General features: G+C 42.1%; 1 pseudogene; it reads right to left on the reverse strand.

The window, feature by feature from the left end:
- Positions 1 to 419: 419 nt before the first annotated feature.
- Positions 420 to 2,613, reverse strand: LOC101040280 (L-lactate dehydrogenase A-like 6A pseudogene; annotated as a pseudogene).
- Between the last annotated feature and the right edge of the window lie 3,060 nt (positions 2,614 to 5,673).

The raw sequence follows: 5,673 nt of genomic DNA on the forward strand, positions 1-5,673 counted from the left end.
CGATCTCTCGACCTCGTGATCCACCCGCCTCGGCCTCCCAAAGTGCTGGGATTACAGGCTTGAGCCACCGCGCCTGGCAATTTTCTGCTTCTTAAGGCAGCATTGGACAAATTGGTTGACTTTATTTTTATTATTTATTTTTAGAGACAGGGTCCCACTCTGTCACCTGTCTGGAGTGCAGTGGTGCAGTCATAGCTCACTACACCCTTAAATTCCTCTGCCCTTTTGCCTCAGCCTCCCAACGTGTGTGAGCCCAGCCAAATCGGCTGACTTTAGAGCAAAGTTTATGATCTAACTCCTTGCCTAATCTCCTGCCATAATCTTTGGTGATTTTGATGTTCCTCCTGGTGACTCATTCTTAACACCTGAAGCCCCAGCTCCATGCCTCTTGTATGCCCTTCAGGGCATCAATCTCTTCATCACTCTTTTTGCAAGCAGGTCTCCTCTCCAAGGCTCAGTTTTACTTTTATAAGGTCTGCGATACCATTCTCTCTCAGGATTCATGGGACACTAAGGAATATTTCTTCACTTATTCTATAGCGGCCCTTACTTAGGGTAGAAACTGGATGCGCTCTCCTAAGATTCTTTAGAATACTTTCTGTTAAATCAGCTACTGATAGGCTAACGCCCCAAGAAGTATAACCTTTCATTTTGAGCATCTCATAGCCACTGGAAACCACTTTTTTGTGGACATTTTCCCACGGCTCAGGATCTTTATCAGTTCCTATATCTGGATTCAGGTCCTTCAGAGGGACACCAGCAATGTTCACACGACTCCACACAGGAACACTTGAGTCGCCGTGCTCTCCAAGGACCAGCCCATGACAGCTTTCAGAGTGGATGCCAAGCCTTTGCCCAATAAAGTAACGAAAACGAGCCGAGTCCAGATTACAGCGACTTCCAATAACACGGTTTTTGGGAAATGCACTCAATTTCCAGGCTACGTAAATTAAGATATCCACTGGATTAGTAACAATAAGCAGTTTTCAGTGAGGACTGTATTGGGTAATACTGGGAATTATTAATTTAAAGATGGACATGTTTCGCTGGACTAAATCAAGGCGTGTTTCTCCTTTTTTCTGGCGTGCACCTGCCATGATAATAACTAGATTGGAGTTTGCAGTGACCAGGTAATCTTTGCTGGAGACAATTTTTGGCATTTTCATAAAGGGGCTGCCACGTTGAAGAGTACCTAGGATCTATAACTTGGAATTGTCCTCTTAACCATGGTCTGTTTTCCCCTTCTCTCATGTCCTCTCTTCTGCTGGCTATTCTTTGCATTCACATGGTAACTTCTTGACTTTTGGCCCTTTCCTGGATACTAGCCCATTAGCTTTCCTGCCACTGTGCCAAGTCAGCCATTCATTGATGACACAATGCTCAGGCCTGGCTTCCTCACTTACGGCTTTTCGGAAGAGAAGCATGAGACTAGAGAGTGGTTACACCACCCATGCCTGCTATTTATGCTCAGGGGGAGTTTACTGGTGTCTAGTGGTCCTTCATTAACATTTGATGCTATATTGAGTTATTGTTAGTGAATTTTCCAAACCTTTTCTAATTTCTGTAACCATCAATGAAAACTTTGTCCTGACCCTCTTTTCTCTACCTTCTCCCTCTAATACCTACTGCTCCCTAGCATCAGCTACCACTTCTAAGCAGATGACCCTTATATTTCTGTCACTGGCTTTGACCTCTCTGCCAAGATGCAAACTCATTTCTACCATATTTTTTTTTAATTCCTCAAATCAGCTACTTCTCTTTACTTCCCAGTTTCTGTAAATGAATGTGTTAAATGGACAGCAGTTTCAGGGTATAAACCAAGTTATTTTTATCACTTACTGTTTCTTTTTACTTCTGAACAAGTAAGTGGTTTATCTTCTGCCAGGGATAGAGGAGGCTGATAACTCGTCTATTCATTCTTAGATAATAGAAAGCTTGTCACAAGACATAGTCTTGATACAGAAATTAGAATGTCGGGTCTAAGACCTTAACATATTGGTTTTCTTTTAAGCACTTCTTTGCCCGGTGAGGGCTAGCTGTGGGGTCCTGGGGGCATTCCTTTGGGGTAAAGTATGATCAGGTTCTACTTTTCTCACTCACCTCATCCTAGACTCCCCAGCTGCTGCTCCTGAATCCACCAACATTGAAGAGACTAGACATAAGTAAGGAAAGGTACATTTTCACTTAATAGACATTACCATGAGATGGCTTCATGCTTCCTGGGCTGTGCGGATGTTTATATTTGGCTTTTTTTCTTGGGGGCACTTCTGTGGGCTCTTTGCAAATCGCATTCTGGCTCCTCTAGGACCCCTATGAGGTGAATGATGCCTCTCTATCAATGGCAGCTGCTGATCCCCAAGGATACTCTGACTCTAAAATATTAATACCTTCTCCAGGCTATTACTGCTGGGTTCCCCGGGCCTGGAAGGCCATTCTCTAGGGCAAGATCCCTTTTATAATAGCCCTAGGCTCACGTTCCTGCTGCAGGTTCCACATCGGATCCCCAGGATTCCTATGCCTTTGATCTGAGGAAAGTTTAATTACTACCCAGCTATGGCTCTTTAGTCTGTATCTAAGGAAGGCTCTCGTTTTCTCAGGCAGAGTCTGAATCATGTCGAACTGTCTGAGCAATGTCCGTGAAGGCCCTGTTAGTGGGTTTGGGTGAAGGGAAAGTTTCTCTTATACCTCCCCTTAGATGGCTGGCTACTCCTCATAGCAGGGTGTCTTCCAAATATATTCTTGCAAATTCTTCTCAGATTTCAACTCCCTTGGGTCTTCTATGTCCTTGAACTGAAAGAGGATCTCCAAGAGGTATAGAACTGACTCTCCAGCATTTCACTTGCAAATTTGTATTTCATATCAGCTAAATTAATTTGTATTTGTATTTAGCTGGTCTGTCTCGCACATCTCCTTTGGTATCTGGTATCTTACATATCTTGGGGCCTCAGTCAAAACTTCTAATTTAACATCTGGTTTCACATGCTTTCCCCTGCCATGCTGGTTTGAAATCTGAATCATCTCTGAGTCATCCTTCTTTCTTAACTCCCACATCCAGTTAGTAAGTTCTACTGATTTTATGTCTCAAACCCTCCTTTTCTCTCTCACTGCCAACACACTGCTTCAGACTTTCATTTTCCCTCGTACATTGGCTTAGTGGCAAGGCGGTAGTATGACTAGGTAAGTGTTTGTGCTCTGGATCCAGTTTGGTTGGGTTTGAATCCAGCTACACCACTTTTTTTCTGAGACAGAGTTTTGCTCTTGTTGCCCAGGTTGGAGTGCAATGGCGCAGTCTCGGCTCACCGCAACCTCCGCCTTCTGGGTTCAAGGGATTCTCCTGCCTCAGCCTCCTGAGTAACTGGAATTACAGGTATCTGCCACCATGCCTGGCTAATTTTGTATTTTCAATAGAGACTGGGTTTCTCCGTGTTGGTCAGGCTGATCTTGAACTCCCGACCTCAAGTGATCTGCCCACCTCGGCCTCCCAAAATGCTGGGATTACAGGTGTGAGCCACCGTGCCCAGCCTATACCACTTATTAGCTTTGTAATCTTGGCTAAAGTTATTGAATTTCTCTAAGCTTCGGTTTTGTCATTTGCAAAATGAGGATAATAATTATTTCATAGGAATGTGTAAGAGTTACATAGGTAATAAATGTAGAATGCCTTGAATATCACAAAATAATGTTGAAAATATGATCCCTATCATAATTATTTTTGAATTGCTTTCTTCATGTTTAGTCTTATTCCTTCAATCCAGCTCAGACACTACAATCTGTGGTGGAATATTTGCAAAATCACCAGTGAAATTCTATTCCCTTTCCTTAAGCCTGAGTAGTTCTCTCCCATACTGACTCTGTTCTCGGCTATTTAATTTGCTATGGCCAATGAGACAACAGGAAATGTGCCACAAGCTGAGGCTTGAGACGGGTTTGCTTATAGGGGCTTGCCTTCTTTGGCTGCTGGGACCCCCTTCTGGTAACATGGGAAAAAACTTGGCTGGTCTATTGGAGGCATATCATTCAGTGCATTCACCACCATCTGACTGCCAGCACCAACTGCTGTATATGCCAGCTAAGCCTACCTAGACCAGTCAGCACCTGTAACAGACTGCAGCTGTGTAAGCTTAGGCAAGGAGAGCAGAAAAATTGCTGCCTGAGTGTTATCTTAATTGCCAACTCACTAAATATGGAGTTAATAAATGATTCTTGTTTTAAGTCACTGTCTTTTGGAGCAGTTTGTTCTATAGCAATGGATAACTGATACACCATTGCATTAATTATATTAAAGGACGGCTCTAATTACGTTGTCCTCCATCTCAGGTGACCATCCTCATTTGCATGGAATAGTCTGGGTTTACATCTGTCTTCCTAGATGGTAATTGATAATGCCATCTTTGACTCTCAAAATTGCTAGCTTGGATGGCAAAATCAATGGTCACCCTACTTCTGCTTAAAATCATTATTATTTCCCGTTGTTTTAAGTAAACTCTTTGGCTGTGCAGTGGCTCATGCCTGTAATCCCAGCACTTTGGGAGGCCAAGGTGGACGGATCACCTAAGGTCAGGAGTTCAAGACCAGCCTGACCAACATGGAGAAACCCTGTTTCTACTAAAAATACAACATTAGGCTGGTGTGGTGGTGCATGCCTGTAATCCCAGCTACTCGAAAGGCTGAGGCAGGAGAATCTCCTGAACCTGGGAGGCGGAGGTTGCGGTGAGCCATGATTTCACCAGTGCACTCCAGCCTGGGCAATAAGAGCAAAACTCTGTCTCAAAAGCAAACAAATAAACAAATAAACAAACAGACACACACACAACCCTCCTTCCCTACCCCCCGAGAAAAAACCAGAAAAGAAAACAAATTTAAATAAACTCTTTGGCTTAGTGTTCAAGAACTTCCATGAGCTGGTTTCAACATATCTTTCAGAGTCTTCCCCTGCCCCATTCCAAGCTTCAAACAAACTGGACTCTGGCTGAATCTCCAAAGTATAACCTTCACTTTTTGTTCCCTGACTGTAGGTAAACAGAATCCTCATAGAAAAGTACATTCACGATTCTTTCCATTCTGTGGAAAATGATAATAGTTTTAAAAAATCAATAGCATATGCTGTGTGTGTGACTACCCTGAAAGGCCACATAAGTAGAATTTTAATATCCTTGGCATTACTTTCCAAAGTGACTTTGCATTTCACAGCTTTGAAACATTCTGAGACTTCACCTTCTGCACAGCTTTGAAAAATAATTTCCAGGTCTTTTTTGAGTTGTGAATCTTATCAAGTGATTGTGTTATCTCTAATCGCCTCCCTTCTTCTATTATGTTGTGAAATTTAACATGAGTTAAAACATTTGTAAAGAAAACCCTGGCCTGTCACTGGACCAAGATTTTGTGGTTTACCTCTTCGTATGTTACAGGAAGTAATCCATTGGGATGTATTTCTCAAAAGAGATTATCTAGAGCAGTGATTCTGAAGCTTTTGGATCTCAACTCTTAAAAATTGTTGAAAATTCCGAATAATTTTTGTTTATGTGAGTTGTAGCTATTAATATAGGCTGTACTTGAAATCAGCATTGAGAAAAATAAAAAATATTTCTGCATTAATGAAAAAAATAATAGTAATAAACCCATCATATGTTAGCATAAATTTTTTTGAAAAACAATCATGTTTTTTCAAAACAA

Source organism: Saimiri boliviensis, chromosome 9 (assembly GCF_048565385.1).
Source record: "Saimiri boliviensis isolate mSaiBol1 chromosome 9, mSaiBol1.pri, whole genome shotgun sequence".
Taxonomy (NCBI): domain Eukaryota; kingdom Metazoa; phylum Chordata; class Mammalia; order Primates; family Cebidae; genus Saimiri; species Saimiri boliviensis.